Below are 22,513 nucleotides of genomic sequence, written 5' to 3' on the forward strand. Positions count from 1 at the left end.
CCACTGCCCAGCCCAGCATGGCAGAGTAGCAAAAGCTACTCTGATGAGACATCTTGACAGGGGATCTGGGCCCCATTTCCCACACTGCTACGTGGTGGCTTGGGACCTTGAGCAAACTGCCTCGTATCTGCATTTGTGAAATGAAGGGTTGGATTAAAGTTCCTTAAAGTCTCTTCCATTTCTGGCTTTTTACCTGGGGCCTGATGTCCTTCACTCATAGTAGGAGTTTATCAGTTGAATACCAAGGGTGTCAGTGATTGTCACCTTTGGGCAAAGAAGCCTGATGAGAGTGGGCTGCAAAGTGTCCTTGGTGGGTGTCTCTGGCACAGGTGGCTGAACTGCAGAGATCCAAGCTGCATGGCAGAGGCTAGCGGACTTGCTTTCTGATTGCTGTTCTGCCACACTGAGCCTAGTGACAAAGACACCTGATTGTTCTGCATCGCAGTTTCCCTTAAAAAACAGAAACACCAGACCCAACTCCCTGGGCTGTCATGAAGCTGAGCAGTGTCATTCCATTCTGTTCTCATGCTAGCTGGTCAGAGAAGACTATGACACACTACACGGAGTCATATCACTCTCCTTCTCTAGAAGGATGCTCCCTGGCAGAAGCTACAGGTCAAGTGCACTATAACTGAGCAGTTAAGGAGGCAGAATCCATTGTAAGACTCTCTGTATTCAAATAACCTCCCCCAGCATCCTGACGTGAAGTTGAAATCTTCTTTGAACTTCAGTGACTTCATCTACAAATCGGGAATCATACAATATACCTCATAGGACTGTTGTGAATATGAAGTGAGTTAAAACACTATAAAATGCCTGTAATCTTGCCTGGCACATTTGGTAAACGCTAAGTGTTAGTATTGTTACTGAGGGTCCCTCTTCATGTTTGGACACCCACCAAATGTCCCTTTATTTTGCACTCAGTCATGTCTTCTCTCAGGGGAGAGTGAGTGGAGCTGCCCAACCTTCAGCTGCACAGAGCAGGCACATTTATTCATTAGTCTGACAGATATCACTGAGTACCCACAATGCACCAGGTCCTTAGTTTATCTTTGGGAAGACCATGTTACACGGAGCTTCCAGCTTGGTTAAGCCCTAGCCTCACCAGAAGAGCACAAAGTGCATGCTTGCCCTGCTTGGGGAGCAGGAATGGGCTTGTGCATGGTTGAGAGTTTTATAAGGCCTGCTGGATAGCAACGTGGTGCTGGTGTCAAGAATAACACTGACAACTCATCAGACTTTAAGGCTTTAGTGTGGGGATTTGAGCCAGAGCCAAGACTAGGGTTTAGGAGCTATTTTATTTGGGGTTTTACTGCCTTCTTCTAAAGCCAACTGATTCCACTAGTATTTACCCTCTCTTGATGTTAGCTGGGAATGACCAATTTTTTAGATTATTAGCCATGCCTTCTCAAACATTAGAACTATGGATTGCTGGTTTGAGTTCTGTAATTCTTCTCAATTACAGAGGAAGAAGATGTCTTTTGCATGTGTGTGGTTTGTTCCTGTGAGTGTCTAAGAAATATGCAGCATTCTCTTACCAAGCTGGGAAATCATTTTGAAAATACCATCTCTAATCCAATCCATCTTCATGTTTCCAAGAGGGAATTTATTATTTCCATTTCCCAGATGGAGTAACTGAGAGCAGTCAGGAGATAGCTTGCTCAGGGACCCAGGACCACAGAAGGAGTCGGTAGTGGAGCTGAGAATGAGCTCTGATTTCATGCTTTACAATCGACTGTAACCTGGGAATTACCTTCCTGGGCAATGTTAGAAATATGAACATGTGAATGGAGAATTTAGACTACAATCCCTTGGACCATGTCCAGGACACTAAAATGAGTGTCCTGCTCCTGTGAAATGCATTCTAAAAGTATTTACTGTTCTGAGTGTAATTTAAGGTGAAGCAGATCGTCCACAGAGGCTCCAGGCAAATCTCAGCCCCACTCTGTACCCTAACCTCACAGACAATGACTGTCAATTGACGTCAACAAAGGTTTGATCCCCACAATGTGCAGAACACTGCTGTGCTGGATGTTTTATAAAAATAAGGAGGGATCTCCTTGGAGGAACAGCATGAGGATGGCTGCAGAAATGAAATTTCCGCCCGCAATCTGTGTATGAACCAGTGCTGCCCACGTGCCACACTCCAGCTGACCGATCAGGAAGCTTCAGGCTATAGCACTGCCCTCAACAGCTGCCAGGGCCTCTCCCAGCCTCATTCTAGAGCTGCTCAGCTCCCCTCAGTGTCAAATGGTTCCTCATCTCAGGCTGCTTCTCCTGCCCCTGGTGTCTGTGCTGTGGTTTCCCTGTTTTCTGTTCTCAAGGCCTTGTGTTTGCACTCACCCATCTGGCATGCACATGCACGTGCACACGCACACTCAGGAATCTGCCTTCCTTCCCTCCCTCACGCCCATGCCCCGGCACCGAGTCCCTTGTCTAGGGGTTCAGAACCGGGGCCTAGGACATGTATGCATCAGGAGAGGGAGCCCCAAGCTTTGAAATGAAGTGAGTTAAAACACTATAAAGTGCCTATAATCTTGCCTGGCACATTTGGCAAATGCTAAGTGTTAGTATTGTTACTGAGGATAACTCTCCATGTTTGGACACCCACCAAATGTCCCTTTACTTTGCACTCAGTCAACAAAATTTTTTGTAACTTAAAAAGGCATGAAAAATGATATCGACTGCTAACTAATCAACATTCCTTTGTGAAGTCCTGACATGAGGGCACTTGCCCCTTTGACTTGAGAAGCCTTGTAGGAGACCTGGCTCAAAGGCCTACAGCTGACCTCTTGCTTACCTCCCTGACTCACAGTCCCACTAGTGTTTGAGCTTCCCTCAGCTCCCCTGTGCTCCCTTGGGAGTGGCTGTGTTCCCACCATGCCCAGGTCTGTGCCTGCACAGGCTATAAGCCTCTGGCCCTGGGAGAGCATGGCTCCCTCCAACCAACTGCACCATCTAAGGTGCAGATGCTTAACTTCACTGGGGCTCCACTTTCTTTGGGGGTACATATTCATACCTCTCACATGTGGCTGTACTGAAAGTCAATCAAAGTGCTGAAGATTTTCCCACACTCTCTTTAATACTCACAGCAACCCTGTATGATAGGCAGGCACATATCCTGCTTTATGAATGAGAAAACTGGGTAGCTCAGGGAAGTTCTGTAAAAACTCAATTCACACAGCTACTAAGTGACAAAATGACAATTGAAAGACTTGAATGAAAACCCAGATAGATCTTATCTAAGAGCTATATGTCATCCAAAAACAAGAGCAACACTGTTTTTGATTCTTAAAGAATTTATGATTTACTAGAGAGTTTAAGAGAGCTGGTTGGGTTTCTCAAAAAAGTGGAAGAAAAATATCTCTTTACAGTATGCATATTTGAAAATCGGCAGAAGTTTGCCCACATACATAATTGTATTGATTGAAGGTACATTTAAATGAATATAAAGGTATGGTAAGGGATTTTAGTTCCATTGTGGATGGAATGAAAATGTTTACAGATATTGAAAAATGTTTTTATCCATTTCCAGTGTAGGAGACAGGAAACTCTATACACAGATTTTGCCCAGGGCAGATGGGAAGGAACCAACCCTAGAGAACAGAGAATTGTAAGGGTATTGTGTTGGTCAATTCAGACGACTAAAACAAAATACCATAGGCTGCACGGCTTATGCAACAGAAGTTTATTTTCCCAGCTCTGGAGGCTGAAAGCCTAAGATGTCAGCGGAGTCCATTTCTGGTGAGATCTCTCTTGCTGACTTGTGTAGAGAGCTGCCTTCTCATTGTGTCCTCACATGGCAGGAAGGAAGGAAGGAAGGAAGGAAGGAAGGAAGGAAGGAAGGAAGGAAGGAAGGAAGGAAGGAAGGAAGGAAGGAAGAAAAAGAAAGAATTTCAGTCAAAGGGAGAAATAAAGTTTAAGATCAGTTTATTGCTTACAAACTGCAGTCGGGGCCCTCCTCTCTTTCCTGCTCCAGCAGAAGCAAAACCCCCTCCCACTCACCTCTCAGATACAGATAAGCCCTCCTTGCCCAGGTAATTACCCATTGATATGGAGATGCACTTCTCTCCACCCCTGAGGAATGATGCAAATGCACTAAAACCATACTTCTTTCTGGAAATATTACAGTTTCACCCACAGGTTTCCACAAATGAATTTCAGGAGGAGGCAGTTAAGTCCATAGCAAGTATATAAAATTATTTTGTCAACTATCAGATCACAGCTATGTTTCCCTAAGGATCTGTTATTATTATTGGAATCCTATCTGATATAGCTTTAAACACTAGAAATGCACAGGACTATTCTCCTTGAAAATTACCTGTTTATGTAGACTTCATTTCCAGCTCTTGTTTTAGCACCTATAATCACTGAATAGTCTATCAGGATTACCAGGAGGACAGTTAATTTTTCTCTTCCCACTTTATCTTCCATGACCTTCAATAGTAAGATAATTCAGTTGTGTGGAAGATTTGGGAAAACTGTATTTGAGATTTTAATGGACTTTACAGATACTACCCCACTTTCAGAAACATTACCTGATGATTTCTGTAGTAACCTTGACAACTTATTTTGACCCTCGTCCCTCATTTGAAATGAGAAAAACTTGGCTCAAAGGGATTAAGTGTTCAAGGTCACCTGTCATTGAAGAGGCAGGGTCTGGACTCCACCCAGGTCATCTCATGTCAAGGCCAATGCTCTTCTCCTTAATCCCCAAACACCTCTTTAGTAAAAACAAAACTCCTCCTCTTCCGGTTACTGGATGGCATGTTCCCTACTGGGACAGACTCTTCAGACACATAGGCAATGTTAGCAAACACATGTGGTATTAATGGACATGTTCCTGTACACAGGTCCTCACACACGTCATTTATTTGTACCCTCAATAGTTTCCTGTAGAAACAGGGAGCAAGGACACCAAACTTCTTGGCTTCAGAAGGAATAATCTTGGTACAAGACAGAAAAAAATATGAAAGAAGCTGGGAACAGGCAGCACCCATTTTTTTCTGCCTTCCCTCCATCCTCACCTTCATTTCCACACCAACAGATGAAGGCATCTAAGCTGAGCAGAGAGAGGAGGGTTGAAGAGGATACAAGAGGGTTAGATGTAATGTAGAAGTTGTACATCTTCCCACTTTGTCCCCTTCCCATAGCCAAATCATAGATGTGGGAGTGCTTGGTAGGGATACATAAAGGAACCACCTTTAAATAGGAGGATCTGAGAATGGAGAGCATCTGTGTCTTGCTACCTGTATGAAGTCCAGAGAGACTGCAAGCATAACCCATTGTTATATGTCAACAGTGGGGTAGAAATTGTAGCATAACATACTGGGGACAGAGGCTACCCTGGTTTTTTGAACTGAAGGGGTATGGATGGCCATCTGACAATACCCAAGGCTCCTGAATTAGACACTCATATTTTTGTGACACATTATCCCAGTCTCCAAATCCTCCCTGCACAACAGCACAAGCCATTGACTACCTTTCCCATCCCTTCTTCCCAAATGTCCATAAAGCACTGACCCCAAGGAGCAGACTTCTGCTGAGTGACAGAGCTGTCCTTTTCTTTAACAGGGTGTAAGTCTGGGGAGAGGAAATCCTGGGACAAAATACCTATAAAAACTGAAATCAGTCAAAGGGAGAAATAAAGTTGAAAACCCATTTATTGCTTACAAACTGCAGTCCAGGGCCGTCTCTTTCCCTTGCTCCTGAAGAAGCAAGCAAGCAAGCAAGCCAGCCAGCCCCTCGCTTTAAACTCTGAGGTTCAGACATGCCCTCGGTTGCCCAGGTAATTACCCATGGACATGGAGATGAACTTTTCTGCACCACTGAGGATCTGCAAATGCACTAAAGCCAGGAGAGATACTCTGGAAATGTTACAATTTTACCCACTCAGGGATGAGCAGGCAACGTGGGGTGGGCTATGGTGGCCTCATGCCCTCTGAGCAAACAAGACTATTAGACTTTTGAGATACAGGCCCCATAAAAGGTCTGAGAGGCCCATAGTTCTTTCTTTGCCAATTAATGATGTTTGCTGATTGACCTAACTCCAGACTTTAGACAGGATGGGGACATGGAAAGTCACACTGGAACACCCCATTACTCCCTTACTGGGGGAGGGAACAAGGGCTATGCAGGCTGAAGAATATCCTTTGCTCTCAAATCTCTGCTCTCCTCTAAACACACGAAGAGCCAGCACCACTGATTCCCTGTCAGGCTGCTCATGGCCTTGTAGGAAGAAAGGATTCTTCGTTTGGGGCAGAAAACAACATCACTGCCCTGGCTGAATGCAGCCTTGGGGATTAGATTTTCATACATACCTAACCATTGCAGTGGGGGAAGAAAGGTTATTCCAAAACTGATTTTAAGAAGGGGAAGAAATAGAATGGTACTTCTAACCCCTCTCTGATCCACGGACTGACCATTTTCCAAATGGGATTAGAGACTCTTTCCTCAATATCTGTAACTATAAACATTGGAAAATCAGGAAGAAAATAAAAAGAAAAATAAAGAGAAGAAGAGAGTGGCAGACATAGATGAGGCAGACCCAATTGTGAGTGCTTTTCATTTGTACATGAAATTTTCTGCATCAACAATTCAAGATACATCTATGGCTATATCTCTGTTAATTTTCCAAAGGCTCATGCATATTATATTATGAGGGAGTCCCAAATTTCATTTTGTAATTCTCCCCATGGCATCTCACCCACACCCTCAGATTGTCCAAGAGTTCCAGGAGCTTAGGCAGCTGCAATGAGGTTTATAACTATCTTCTGGCCATACAGCATCCACCACAATCAACACTGGCCCTTCATGACTGGACTTCTGATGTCATGGCAGCCTAGGCAAGGTCACTCACTACAGCCCTCCATGCGAAGATTACAACTCTTTAGGACTGATGTGACCTTAACCAGCCACCAGTCTCCAGAGCACAAGCATTGGTGCCTAAGTGTTTGTGTGTAGAGGAGCTCCTAGCATGAACCCTACAATGCTGTGCCCCAATTTACCCCACCCCCATTCTGCTATTTGCATCATTGGTCCCAGTTCTCCACCCATGCCTGTGTCCATGTCCTTTGCCATATACTTTGGAGTGTCCTCACAAAAGGGGCAAAGTATATTTCCCTGCTTCTTAAATTAGAATTTGTCCACGTGACTTGTCTTGACCAATAATAGAAAAAGGAGAAAGTGACAGTGTGTCTGTTTAAACACTAAGCCTTAAGAAGCCTCACAAATTTCCAATTGTGGAACTGAGTTGAGCCACCCCAGCCAAGGCCAGCTGAGATTGGCTGAGCTCCGAGGACCCATGTATACCTGACCAGATCTATTGGAGAGCAGCAGAACCATGAGGCCAAGCCCAGCATAGATTACTGACCCCTAGTAAACTAGCAGACTCCTGACCTAAATAGAGCTTATTGGTTTTGCCACCGATATTTGTGTTTGTTACACAATGGTAGTGTGGTCATTGTTAACTGACTGATGGACATCAGCTCTGTGTGGAGCTCAGGCCATCAACCTCAGTGCCTCTTTCTTCAAGATAATCTCATTCTCAGGGACTTCATACATCTTCCCTATCACGGGCCCTTGTCAGGGCAAACCTGGTCCCCCTTCAGGGGACCATCATAACTTTGACCACGGGTGAGATCTCAGGCCCTGTTTTGCCGGAAGGCCCCTGGCATCCTTTTGCAAATAATTCATGACTGTTGGCCGGAGTTTCCCTTCCTATGAAGAGAGGCAGTTCTATGAAGTCCAGTCATTTTTTCCCTCTCAGAAAATTATACCTAATTGGCCAATTCTTATGCAACTAACAGAGATTCCTCAGGATCAGAAAGCTTCTCTGGCTGGAAAATAGCCTTGGACAGTATATGGTATTATATAAACATAAGTCTTGGAGGGACATATTATTACACATATGATTATAAAATCATGATTTTCTGAACTAGTTTCACGTTCAAGAAAATTGAAGCATTGAGAGGTCCTATATCTACCCAACTTCAAACACCCAAGCAAAGACAGAGCCAGGATCAGAACTAAAATTTTTGGGCTCGCCATTCAGGTTTCTTGACACTTAAACCATGTTGTGGTATCTGAGGGAGCCCAATGTATAGCACCCCTCTCTCCTGCTTATAGTCTGTACAAATTGGCAAAACAAAAGACAGGCAAATGGAGACAAAAATACCCTTTTCTTCTAATAGAGGCCAAGTTGGAGGATGTGGCTGTCTGTTAGACCAGCCAACAATAGACCCCGGTGAGGAAAATGATCCCTCCCCCTGCAGAACAGAATAAAATGCTTCCTCTAAGTGAGTGCCTCGCTCCCAAGAGGAAGAAGGGTGGAGTTAAGCTGAACATACCCAGATGTATTAGTTAAGATACTCCATCCTCCCCTAGGTAAGTGTGAGCACCGGAGAGGAAGCCAGGAATTACACTAAGTGAGTTCTTTTTAATAAACCAAATGAGTTATTTGTAATAAACAAAAACATCATGAGTTGAATAAAAATGTTTCTGTAATACACCAGATTTATTTAATACCAGTCTGTCAGGCTTCATTAAAAAAGCCTGTATCTTAGTCACCCAACTTCCATAAAGCCAGATAAGTAGGTTTTCTGATAAACAGACAAGAGTGACCTGAGAAACTGAAAACATGGAATTGCCATTGCTGAGATGAAGAAATTTTCAGGGTTTAGCCCTGGGACACTCCAACATTGGAAAACAAGGGCAGGCCCACAAAGGAGACTGAGAGAGAGTAGCCAGAGCAGCAGAGGAGAATTATGTCCTAAAGGCCACCTGAAGAAAGAGCTTAAAGAAGTGGTGACCTCCTATCTCAAATTCTAAACTGCGGCAAAGAAAATAGTGATTTCTCAAGACTTAAACAAACTCTGAGGTGCTATGAAGTGTGGCGAGATGGAATATACATGCCGAACCATCTTGAAATCACACTGCTACATTCAAGCATCAGTTCTGCCTCACGGTAGAGCCGACCTGGCTGATCCTGACTTAAGGAACACCCTCTGTGTTTCACTGATTTGTTCACTAACAAGAGACCATTTTAATTCTAATAAAGTTGTCATTTCCCATCCCATCTCCACCTTCTGATGTAGCGATGTTCCTTTAGGCCCAAACTAGTTCATCATCTCTAGAAAAATCATCTGCTAGAAGAATCTGGATCTTAAATTAATTGCCATCTTAGCATATTCTTAATCTTTACCTATTCCAGCTGCTATTAGCTCATAGCAGCCAATGCATAATGAACAATGAATGTTTAAAGCATAAGAATTGATAGATGGATTCCCCAAAACATGGCAGCAAAGATTACCAATTGCCAAAGCCTTTTATAAAGTAGGTGGAGAGCAGGAATGGTTCTCATCATATCCTGTCTCCACCATCTTGATTCATCTACAGTGAAAAAGGCAGAGGGTATGGTGTGGAAATGTGTGCGTGTGTATGTGTGTTTCGAATTGCATTTTTTGGCTACATCTCCAGTGAGATGATTAAAGAACTTTAGCTCTTTACAACCAGCTCAGCCAAAAGTTTGACTATGCTTTGCTTTCCAAATATGGTTCTCATTTGCTCTCAGCCTTATTCCTTTGTCTCTCAGAGAAAAAGGCATCAAGAAAAATCAATCTTGGGCTTCATTAATTAAGGTTTGCATTCTTGCTGGGATATCTCAGGAAGACAATCAGTTCCTTTTGCCCCACTGCCTGAAGAACCTTATAATGTGGTTCTATTCATTCTTCAGGGCTCCGTGTAGCTTTGCAGCCAGTCCCAGTTTGGTGGTCCTTAAATTCATTTTCATATGGAATTGTGGACATTGTATCAGTTTATAAAACTAATATTTCTCTCTGCATAGCTCCAGCAAGCAACCACTAGGATAATCTCATAAATCTTCATTGGGAAGAAGACAGAAGCAAAGGTTTTTATCTAGCTTTGTGATTTTCATAATTAAGAAAAAGACAAAAGGTAAGCATTAGATCTCTCACTTTCCCACCCCTGCCCAAATACCAAGCATTCTAGTTCTGATCACTGTTTACTTGGTACTTGAGGTCCTGACCCATGTTAAGCTCAGTCTTATTTTTCATGATAAACAAAAATAAAGGCAGGGAACTTTGGTGTTATTTTAAAAAATGTGGCATCAGAGTCAGGAAGAGAAACCCATATGTCTGCCTTCTCAAGTCTCTTTTCCTCTTCACATCTGTACCTTCTGGAAAGAAGACTGATGTGGTGCAGTCATTTTACCTTAATCTCTTTTGTGATTTCCAAGAAAACAAAACTTTCAGGCTGGATTCCTTAGGTAAAAATGGATCCTTAAAGAAAATTCTCCATCTACTTACTCAGCAGACACTGTTCTGCTCAAGACTGTGGTGTGAGTGTTGTAGGGATTCAGAGATGAACTTAAATATACAAGGAGTCCATGTACAGGACAGATAGGAAATAGGAAAAGGAATGGAAAGAGATGAGAAGGAGGAGAGATTACACATGCCCCCATGTGATGTTGACCTCACATTCTCGGTTCAGTTGACTCTTTCCTTACACATGTTGTCACAATTCTGTACCACCTGTTCTCTAGCACTGCAGCCAGATGGAGCACGGTTAGAGTGGACAGCCACAAAAAGGAGCCATGCACTCTGAAGGCACATGCAGACAGGTCAGTGGCCAGTTCCTCTCTATTTGACTGATCGTTGGAATAGGCCTGACAAAAATGGCCTGAGAAACTGAAAACATGGAATTGCCATCTGCTAAGATGAACAAATTTGCAGGGTTCAGCCCTGGGACACTTCAACATTGGGAAGCCAGGAAAATGAGGGCAGACCAGCTAAGGAGACTGAGAAAGAGTAGCCAGTGCAGCAGAGGAGAGTTACGCCCTAAAGGCCACCTGAAGGATGAGCTTAAAGAAGTGGTGACCTCCTATCTCAAATGCCATTGATAACTCAAGAGAACTGAGAATTAAAACCTGGATTTAGGGGTGACTGTGAACTGCAAGAGTAGAAACAAAAGCCTGGTTGAAACAGAAGAGGGAGTAGAGTCAATGATTACAGACATTTCATTTGAAAAGAAACCTTCAAAAACAAAGTTAAGGAGGACTTTCATTGTTAAAGTATTAGTTCTCAGTTACCTGATTACTTTGATGCTACAGAATAATCACTTCCCTCTGGTCTTTGTAGGTTTTCAGTTTTCTAGAACAATAGCTAATGTTGATTGCTCTCTATGCCAGGCACTCTTGTATGTACATTTTTCACTTTTTTAATCCTTATAACTCTTTAAGATAACTGCTATTATCGAAGCCATTCCACAAATAAGGAAACTAAAGCACAGAAAGATCCAGTAATATGATCAAGACAACACAGCCAGTAAGAAGTGGAGGCAGAATTCAGATACAGATGAACCAGCTCCAGAGCCCAAGTACTCACCCACATGTTACCCTGTATGTGAGCTTTTGAAACCATGGGGCTCTTTTCTCCAATGCCTGCCTTGCTGGGCACCACTCAGTTCCAGTCGCCACAGCAATGGACAGCAGAGTCATCAGGAAGCTCGTCAGAGCCCTAATTTTCTCTGTGCTCGGTGCTCTTACAAATTCTCATGCAGTGGTCTTCTACTGTCCACTCTCTCCTATTAAACTTCCCGGACTACTGTCACTGACACCTGAGACATGTTAAAAGCTGGAGTGACAGTGGTGGGCAAAGTAAGAGGAGGTAGGCAAGGCCTGAGGCAAGGCTGTCGGGGTAGGAACATGATGGTGCCCTTCCGTCCTCACATCCCCTGGCAACAAAGTCCATGGTTGGAACTACGACTGGGGTCCAAGGCCCTCCTTTCTCCCACTCGTCCTTCTCTGACCTGCATGAGGAAAACAATGAACCAGGAAGAGAACATCTAGTTCTGGGGTCTTGGGAGGCCTTTGAGAACATCGAGTGGTTCTGCCTGCCATGACCCAGCTGGAAGAGCCCCCCAGAAAAGTCTGTCTTCCCTGAATCCTTCTCCAGCTGATCCGCCGTGGGTCCCTACCAATTTGAGAGCTTAAAGACCTATGTTATCACGCCATCACTTAACTAATCAGAAAACTTTGGAGAACACTGTGGATCTACGAGCTCTTTTTCTGGTTGAATCACAACCACCAATCCTGTCTGCTCCCAGTCTTATTTTTCCCTGCCTTCACTTAAGCCCCTCTCAGAATTTTTGTATGAACTTCTCTGCCTTCTCCAGTAGATTTCACATTCACTGGGAACCAGTATTCTGCCATATTCATGTCTCCGTCTTCCCCACCCATGCTTACTGCATCAGCCAAAGTCACAGAAAACCTGACTTAAATGGATTTACACTGTGGACAGTTTATCACCTTACATAGTAAGAGGTCCCAAGTTAGAGTGTCTCCAGGGCTAATTAACAGCTCAACAGCTTCATTAAGAGCCCAGGGTCTGTTTCTTTTATGATTTCCACCAAAACAAAATTTTCAGGCTGGATTCAAAGCTGACTGGACATGTGACACTGAGTGAGTCCATCTGGCCCAGGCTAGCCATCCTCAGGGTCTCAAACACTATTATTCATTATTAATAGATGAGGTGATGTCTTTGAAAGAATGACGAAATCTTTCTCAGAAGCTCCCCCAGAAAATATCCCTTCCCCTTTATTGGCCAGAACAGGGTTTCATGCCCACCCATAAACTAAGCACTGGCATAGAGAATGGACTTCCTCTGATTAGACTAATTAGCTTTTACTCCAGAGTTGGGCATGGGATCAACTTTTCTAAGAACACCGCTGCATGGAAGAGAGTAGACACTTGAAATAATCAGGGCTCTACAACCAAGGCAGAAGATGGAGGATGAACTGGGTGTGTGCAGCCTGCAGCACCTGATACAACAACACGATGATAGCACTGTTTATTGAATTTCAGCTCACCCTAGTTTGGAGTACTTCCTCAGTTGTAGGAACAAAGCTGCGAGGAGACAGGACCCACATCAGATAAGCTTTGCAGAGGAGAGGGAACTAAGTATGTAAGAAAGATGGAGAGCGTGATGCACTGCCCTGCTGCAGAGCCAATGCGGTGTGACATATAACTAGGGAAGAATAGGAAGCTAATACTGAAGACCTTCTGTCACCAGATACCGTATTAGGTCATCCATACACTTTATCCTATTTAATCCTCACAAAAATCCTTCTGAAATACAAACTACTATTCTCCTGTTACACATGAAGAAATCAAGGCTCACAGAAGCTGGGTAACTCACCAAGGGTTAGTAGAGGGAGAATTCTGTTGGCTGCTGACAATGGCAGAAACCTTCTCACAAGGTCCCAGTTGCTAAGGAATTTATAGGAATAGAGCCTCAGCCAAGAAGTATGTTGTTAGGATCTGAACCTTTGGACTCCACATCTCTGTGAAGTCTCCAGTGAGACAAACCTCTGGTGAGCACCAAATGCTCCTTTGTGCTGCTGGCCTAAGCCTAAGGCTTACCGAGAGAAGCAAGACATGTGAGTCCCTCCAGAAATTACAGTTGAAAAATAAGGAAGTCAGAGTAAGGAGCTATCCCAGCCTAGAGAGGAAAAAAAGTTCGATAAATGCATCATTTCTTTTACCAGATAAAGAGAACTTTGGGGATGGGGAAGAGAGAACATTCCACCCCACCTAATGGGGCTCCCCTTGGTGGGGCATAGGAAGAGCAGCAGCAGACCCAGCTGAGAATTCACCCTGCCCTCCAGGCACCTTTAGCCCTCGATACTTTCATGTTTAACCCAGTTCCCTGGCCATCTAGGATCCTCCTGGGTTGCTCTCTGACTGGGACGGATGACGCCAGTGTGGTAGAGTAGGGCCTCAGCAGACAGTGAAAGGGACCTCTTGTATCAGCCACCAGGCCATCCTCAAGAAGGAGATGACTGGGTGGATGCCACAAGGAAACAAATACTGTCTTTTCCTCACCAAACTCTAGACAAGAGAATTTGTTAGCCCAAATTGGAAAAAGCTAGAATACTTTCCTCAAAACAAGAACTACTTGAGATTAAGGGCATTTTTCCCCAGAATTCTGTGTGGAGGCTGGGACAGAGTAGGAGGGGAAGGCTGAGGAATAGCAGACTTGCCTTGCAGAATTCTTCTGGGAAGAAGCTGTGCCACCAGAGACAGAGAACAGATAGCACTTTCCAGGGTTATTATATTAGTGTAAAGGTCACGTGGGAAGAGTATCCTATGGAGTAAAAAAAGTCCAAGGAATGTGATGAAGGCTTGGTGGAGGGCGGAGGGCCTTGAGTTGAGTGTGTGCTATTGACCTTACGTAAAATTTTCAGGAAGTTACCCACCTTTGAAAATTCTCAGTATGATTAGATTTCTCATGGAAATATGGATCTGATATGGGGTTCTTGGAGGAGAATCAAAATAGTCAAAAGAAAAAACAATTAGAACATAAGGACAAGAAGCAAGGAAATCCTATGTAGAAATCAAGCTTCCTCAGTCCTGGAAATGTGGTATGAGTTAAGTTTTACTTAAATCTCCAAAGGGCATAAAGGCTCACGTGATATACAGGTAAGTTACCTGTATATAATAATGCTTACCTGGTGGGATTGTTGTGGGGATCAAACCAGCCCTTCCATCCATTCATTCATTCATTCATTCACTCAACAATAATGGTTTACATTAATTAATTGCTCACTATGTGCCAAGCTTTATTCAAAGCATTTTATATGACTTCCTCCAGCAGCCTGATGAGAAGGCAGCTGTCATTTCCCCAGTTGACAGATACTCAGAGAGGTTGAAGGACCCACTCAGTGTCACATGTCCAGTCAACTTTGAACCCAGGCCTGTCCTACTTCACTTTTAACCACTAGACTTCTGTGCCAGACAATGGGCCGGTCATTAGAGATGCAACAATGAAGAATATAGACATAAGGATTTCCTTAAACCACTCAGTCAAGTAGTAGCAGAATGTAGGAAGCTTTTTAAAACAGTATCCCTTTACCAACACCAGGGATTATATCTTTAAAAACAGGATATGTTATCAATATGGTAGTTGCCAGACATGATATTCAAAATACTTGATAACCAATATGGTATGATCTCCAAGAATTTAGAACTTGAGGTGTGTCCAGGATCAACATCAGCCCATCACTATTACTGTCCCAGGCAGATATCCTTGCAATGAAATGCTTCCTCCTTAAGTCCAGAGGAGCTTCCCAGTGGGGAACAGTCTTTCCTAGACACAGTCCATTTATGATTGTGGCATGGCAGTGGCAGGGGCAATGGTTACGTTGAGGAGGAGCAGGGTGATTTTAAGAAGATAGGAAAACTGGAGAATGTTCGGAACAGGGAAGCAAAACCAGCTTGAAAAAGAGAATCCACAAAAACCAACTGGCTAAAAACAAATTTGCCAAAAATCATTTATTTGCTAAATAATCAATTTGCCTAACTAGTAATTACCAAACGGCTTGTTTCTGTTAGCTATTCATAGAGTTTATAGCAATTCATGTTGCTCACATTAATTTCAACAGACTTCATGGCATTTTCCTAAATTTGGTTTCCCCTGACTTTGTCACAGCCAGAGCCTCTGGGTATCATAGAAGAATTCCGTATATAAACAAGCTTTGCATGTGTACACCCTTGATGAAAGACTGGTCCCCCACTTTCTGGGGTGTTTAAGAGTACAGCTTCAGGAAGGATGCCTATGGAGCAATGAGGGGCTGCCATGGAAACAGCTAACAAAGCCTAATCAGTCAAGAGCATGTGTACAGGGACAGATGTGGCGGCCCTCATAGGCAAGTTGAGGTTACATATGGAAGGACCCTAAATGTCCAGTCAGTGAGATTGAGATTCCCTAGAAGCACTGAGGAACCACCGAGCACTAGAGCAATGATAAAGCATATGATACCTGCAAGAGTGCATGGCACACAAAAGGTACCCAATACACACCTGCTGAATGAATAGCCCACCTTAAGATATTCCATGCTCTTTCGCTTCAACTTAACAACTGGGTTGTAAGAAACCTCCTTGTTAAAGCAAAAGCCAATTACACTGATAAAAGTTCTGCTTGGTTAGGTAGAGGCCATGGCTATACCTTTCTAATTAGGGTAAGGGACTGTCAAAAGTTGTTATATTGTTATTATTTAATTAACATCATCATAATCACTTGAAAGGTAGCCGTTCTACAGAGTGGAGCCTGGAAGGGCCCGTGACTCAGGGACTGACAGCTTAAAACCATTCTCCAATACTAATGTTTAAATCCAAGTGGGAAGAAAAGGTTACAGATTCCAGCATAGAAGGATCCTGTACACACCTTATTCCACAAACACAACAAATCTACAGCTCCCCATGAATAATTTCCTCAGAAAAGGACCTGAAAGTTGGCTGAACAGTGCCTCCACAACAAAGGAGAAAAGACCCACACCAAGAGGGGTAGGAGAAGTGGAGATGCAGTCTCACAAGAAATCTCACCTCAGACACGGTGACCCACAGTCAGGAGGGATCTCATAATGTGGAGCTTGTCCTGAGGAGTGAGGGGTTTGTGCCCCCAAATCAGGCTTCTCAACCCCAGATGAAGTAGAAGAATGGATAGGTGACCTAGATGACAGGGAAGTGGAAATAACCCAAACAGAGCAGCAAAGAGAAAAAAGACATTTAAAAAGTGAAGAAAGCTTAAGGTACCTATAGGACAATATCAAGTGAAATAACGTCTGTACTAAAACAGTCCCAGAAGGAAATGAGAGGAAGATAGGAATAGAAAAAACACATGCAGCTCCAGGAAGTGCAAAGAGTTCCAAATAACATGAACCAAAAGAGATCCACACCAGAACACATTATAATTAAAATGGCAAAAGTTAAAGATAAAGAAAGAATAGTAAAAGCAACAAGGGAAAACAAATTGCTATGTACAAGGGAACCTGCATAAGACTATCAGCTGATTTTTCAGCATGAACTTTACAGGCCAGAAGGGAGTGGCAGAATATATTTAAAGTTTTGAAAGGAAAAAAATCTTCCAACAAAGAATAATCTATCCAGCAAGGTTATTAAGCAAAATTGAAGGGGAGATAAAGAGTTTTCTAGACACACAAAAACTAAAGGAGTTCATAACTAAACTGGCCTAATAAGAAATGTTAAAGGGACTTCTTTAAGTTGAAAAGAAAGAGCACTAATGAGTAGCAAGAAATCATTTGAAAGTGAAAATCTCACTGGTAAAGGTAACATATAGTAAAGGCAGTGGATTTACCACATATAAAGCTAATACCAAGGTTAAAAACAAAGTAGTAAAAATAGCTATAATAATTAGTTTAAGGGATATGCAAAATAAAAAGATGCAAAATGTGACATAAAAAACGAAACACTTCAAGGGAGGAATGAAACTAGTTTTTAGAATACATTCAAACTTAAGATGCTATCAATTTGAAACAGACTGTTATGTATAGGACATTATATGTGAAGCTCATGGCAACCACACGAAGCAAAAATCTACAGTAGATAAACATAAGACAAGGAGAAAGGAGTTTAAAAGTAGCACTGCAGATAATCAGCAAAATACAAGGGAAGATAGCAAGAGAAGAAGAAATGAACAGAAAGAAACTACAAAAACAGCCAGAAAATGATTAACAAAACAATAAATACATACCTATCAAAAATTACTTTAACTAATAACAAACTAACAAAAGAGAAATTGAGAAAACAATCCTAGTCACAACTGCATCAAAAAGAATAAGTACCTAGGAATAAATCTAACCAAGGAGATGAAAGACCTGTACTCTGAAAACTATAAAACATTGATGGAAGAAATCTATGAAGACACAAAAAATGGAAAGCAATTCCATGCTTATGAATAGGAAGAATTAATACTATCAAAATGGCCATACTACCCAAAAAAATCTGCAGATTCAATGCAATCCCAATCAAAATATCAATGGCATATTTCACTGAACTAGAGCAAACAATCCTAAAATTTTTATGGAAACACGAAAGACTCCAAATAGCCAAAACAACTTTGAAAAACAGCAAAGCTGAAGGTATCATGCTTCCTGCTTTTAAGCCATACTACAAAGCAACAGTGACTAAAAAGCACGATACTGGCACAAGAATAGCTACATGGATCAATGGAACAGGATAGGGAGCCCAGAAATAAAACCACACTTAGGTGGTCAACTAATATATGACAAAGGGAGCAAGAACATGCAATGGAGGAAAGACAGTCTCTTCAATAAATGGTGTTGAGAAATTTGGACAGCTATATGTAAAAGAATGAAACTGGATCAATGTCTTACACCATATACAGAAATAAAATCAAAATGGATTAAAAACCTAAATGTAAGAACTGAAACCATAACACTCCAAAAAGAAAACATAGTAAACTTTTGGATATCAGCACTTAGTAGTTTTTTTCTGGATAAACCCCCCAGGCAAGGGAAAGGAAGCAAAAATAAACAAATGGGACTACATTAAACTAAAAAGAAAACCATTAAAAACAAAAAGGCAATACACAATATAGGATAATATATTTGTAAATGATTTATCTGACAGGGATTAACATCCAAAATATATAAAGAACTCACATGACTCAACACCAAAAAAAAAAAAACAATCAACGCAATTAAAAAATGGGAAGAGGACCTGAACAGACATTTTTCTAAAGAAAAAATACAGATGGCCAACAGGCACATGAAAAGATGCTCCACATCTCTAATCATCAGAGAAATGCAAAGCAAAACCACAATGAGATATTACTTCACAAGAGTCAGAATGGCTAGTATCACCAAAACAAGAAATAACAAGTATTGGCAAAGGTGTGGAGAAAAGGGAACCCTTGTAAACTCATGTAAATGAGTCCAGCCACTGTGGAAAGCAGTATGGAGGTGGTTACTCAATAAACTAAAAATGGAAATACCATGGATCTGGCAATTCCAGTTCTGGGAATTTACCTGAAGAAAACAAAATCACTGATTCAAAAAAATATATGCACTCCTATGTTTATTGCCACATTATTTACAATAGCCAAGATGTGGAAGCAACCTAATGTGTCTATCAGTAGAAGAATGGATAAAGAACATGTGGTACATAGATACAATGGAATATTATTCAGCCATAAAAAAGAATGAAATCTTGTCATTTGCAACAATACAGATGGGCCTAGAGGGTATTATACTAAATGAAATAAGCCAGGCAGAGAAAGGTAAATACCACATGATTTCACTTATACATGGAATCTAAAAAGCAAAACAAATGAACAAAATAGAAACAAATTCATAGACACAGAGAAAAGACTGGTGGTTGCCTTGGGGAGGGGGTTGGCAGATGAAATAGGTGACAGGGATAAAGATGCACAAAATTCCAATTATAGTACAAATTAGTTACAGGGATGAAAGTACAGCATAGGGAATATAGTCAATAATATTGTAATATCTCTGAATGTTGACAGATGGTAACTACACTTATTGAGATGAGCATTTAAAATGTACATAACTATCAAATCATTATGCTGTACACATGAAACCAATTATAATATTGCATATCAACTATACTTCAATTAAAAAAATAATTACTTTAAATTCAAATGGACTAAATTCTCCAATCAAAAAACAGAATAGCTGAATGAATGAAAAAAACAAGACTTATCTATATATTGCTTACAAGAGACTCGCTTCAGATCTAAAGACATACACAGACTGAATTTGAAGGAATGAAAAAGAAAAGAAATTTAGTGTAGCTACACCAGACAAACAGACTTTAAAAAGAAATCAGAAAAAATATTTTAAAACAAAGACTATAAAAAAAAGAAGGGCATTGCATAATGCTAACAGAATCAATCCACCAAGAGGATTAACACTTGTAAATATATACTCACCCAACGTAGGAGCACCTAAATATATAAAGCAAATATTAAAAGACTTAAGGGAGAAATTGACAGGAATGCAATAATAGTAGGGGACTTTAATATGCCACTTTCATCAATGGATAGATCATCCAGATAGGAAAATCAATAAGGAAAGATTGACCTAAGTGAGATATTAGACCACATGAACTTAGTAAATATATACAGAACATTCCATCCAAAACCAACCTAATACACATTCTTTCCAAGTGCACATGGAATATTCTCCAGCATAGATCATAAGTTAAGCCACAGAATAAGTATCATTTAATAAGTAGTATTAATAAGAAGATTGAAATCATATCATCATATCAAGCATCTTTTCCAACCTCAGTGTTATGAAATTAGAAAGCAATAACAGGAAGAAAATAGGAAAAATAAAAAATATGTGGAGACTAAACAACATGTTAATGGGTCAACAAAAAATCAAAGAAGAAATAAAAATACCTGGAGACAAATGAAAATGGAAATGCAATAGTACAAAATATGAAGTTTTCAGAAGGAAGTTTAGAGCAATAAAGGCCTGCCTCAAGAAACAAGAAAAATCTAAATATTAACAATCTAACCCTACATGTAAATGAACTAGAAAAAGAAGAACAAACAAAACCCAATGTTAGTAGAAGGTAGGTAATAATAAAGATCACAGCAGAAATAAATGAAATAGAGATTAAAAAGATAATAGAAAAGATCTATGAAACTAAGAGCTGGTTCTCTGAAAAATGAACCTTTAGCTAGACTCACCAAGAAAAAAAGAGAGGGTACAAATAAATAAAATCAGAAATGACAGGGAAACTACAACTGATACACACAGAAATACAAAGAATCATAAAAGACTACTAGAAACAGTTATATGCCAACAGATTGAACAACCTAGAAGAAATGGAAAAATTTCTAGAAACATACAATCTTCCAAGACTGAATCATGAGGACATAGAAAATCTGAATAGACCGAATACTAGTAAGGAAATTATATCATTAATCAAAAACCTCACAACAAAGAAGAGTCCAGGACCAGATGGCTTCACTGGTGAATTCTACCAAACTTTCCAAGAAGATTTAATACCTATTCGTCTCAAACTCTTCCAAAAATTTGAAAAGAAACTTCCAAACTCATTTTACAAGACTGGAATTACCCTTATACTAAAACTAAACAAGGATACCACAATAAAGAAATTATAGACCAATATCCCTGACGAACATTGATGCAAAACTTTTCAACAAAATATTGGCACACATACTCTTGGGGCTAAATTAAGAATCCTGTTCATAGAGGCCCATGCCATTGTCAGCTGTGAGGTGTCAGTAATAAATCCTTCCAAACAGCAAAAAAATTAAAAAATATATTAACACACATAATTCAACAATACATTAAAAGGATCATACACCATGATCAAGTGGAATTTATTCCAGGGATGCAAGGATGGTTAAACATCCACAAATCAATGAACATGATATACCACATTAATAAAATGAAGGATGAAAATCATATGATCATCTCAATAGATGCATAAAAGCACTTGACAAAATTCAACATCCATTTATGATAAAAACTCTCAACAAAGAGGATATAGAGGGAATGTACCTCAATCTAACAAAGACCACATATGACAATCCCACGGCTAACATAACACTAAATGGTGAAAAGCTGAAAGATCAGGAACAAGACAAGTATGTACACTCTTGCCACTTTTACCTGACATAGTACTGGAAGTCCTAAACATAGTAATTAGGGCAGAAAAAAAATAAAAGGCATCCAAATTAGAAAGGAAAGAAGTAAAACTCACTATTTGCAGATGACATGATACTATGTGTAGAAAAACCCCAAACTCCATCAAAAAACCGTTTGAACTAATGAATAGATTCAGTGAAGTTACAGGATACAAAATCAAGTATAGAAATCTGTTTCCTATACATTAGTAATAAACTATCAAAAAAAGAAATTAAGAAAACAATCCCATTTACAGTTGTATCAAAAAGAATAAAATACCTAGGAATAAATTTGGCCATGGAGGTGAAAGACCTACATAGTGAAAACTACAAGGCAATGATGAAAGAAATTAATGAAAACACAAATAAATGGAGAGATATTCCATGCTTGTGGATTGGAAGAATTAAATGTTCATACTATACAAAGCAATCTACAGTAATCCCTATCAAAATCCCAATGGCATTTTTCACAGAACTAGAACAAATAAGTCTAAAATTTTTGTGGAGCCACAAAAGACCCCCAAAGAGCCAAAATAATACTGAGAAAGAAGAACAAAGCTTAAGGTATCATGTGCCCTAATGTAAAACCATACTACAAAGCTATAGTAATCAAAACCATATGGTACTGGCACAAGAGCAGACACATAAATCAATGCATCAGAACAGAGAGCCTGGAAATAAACCCACACATATATGGTCAATTAATTTAAAACAAAGGAGTCAAGAATTTATAATGGGGAAAGGACAGACTCTTCAATAAATGGTGTTGGGAAAACTGGACAACTACATGCAAAAGAATGAAACTAGACCACTATCTTCCACTATATGCAAGATTTAACTCAAATGGATTGCAGGCTTGACTGTAAGACCTGAAACCCTGAAAGTCCTAGAAGAAAGCATAGGCGTAGCTCCTTGACATTGGTCCTAGTGAATTTTTTTTTATCTGACTCCAAAGGCAAGGGAGACACAAGCAAAAACAAACAAGTAAGACT

General features: G+C 40.8%; 1 long non-coding RNA gene across 1 annotated transcript in view; it reads right to left on the bottom strand.

Annotated features, from left to right (window-relative positions):
- LOC108399096 (uncharacterized) overlaps nucleotides 1-22,513 on the bottom strand; it is a 223,792-nt gene that overhangs the window by 194,990 nt on the left and 6,289 nt on the right. The gene's annotated exons all lie outside the window — the stretch shown is intronic.

Source organism: Manis javanica, chromosome 4, assembly GCF_040802235.1.
Source record: "Manis javanica isolate MJ-LG chromosome 4, MJ_LKY, whole genome shotgun sequence".
Classification (NCBI taxonomy): domain Eukaryota; kingdom Metazoa; phylum Chordata; class Mammalia; order Pholidota; family Manidae; genus Manis; species Manis javanica.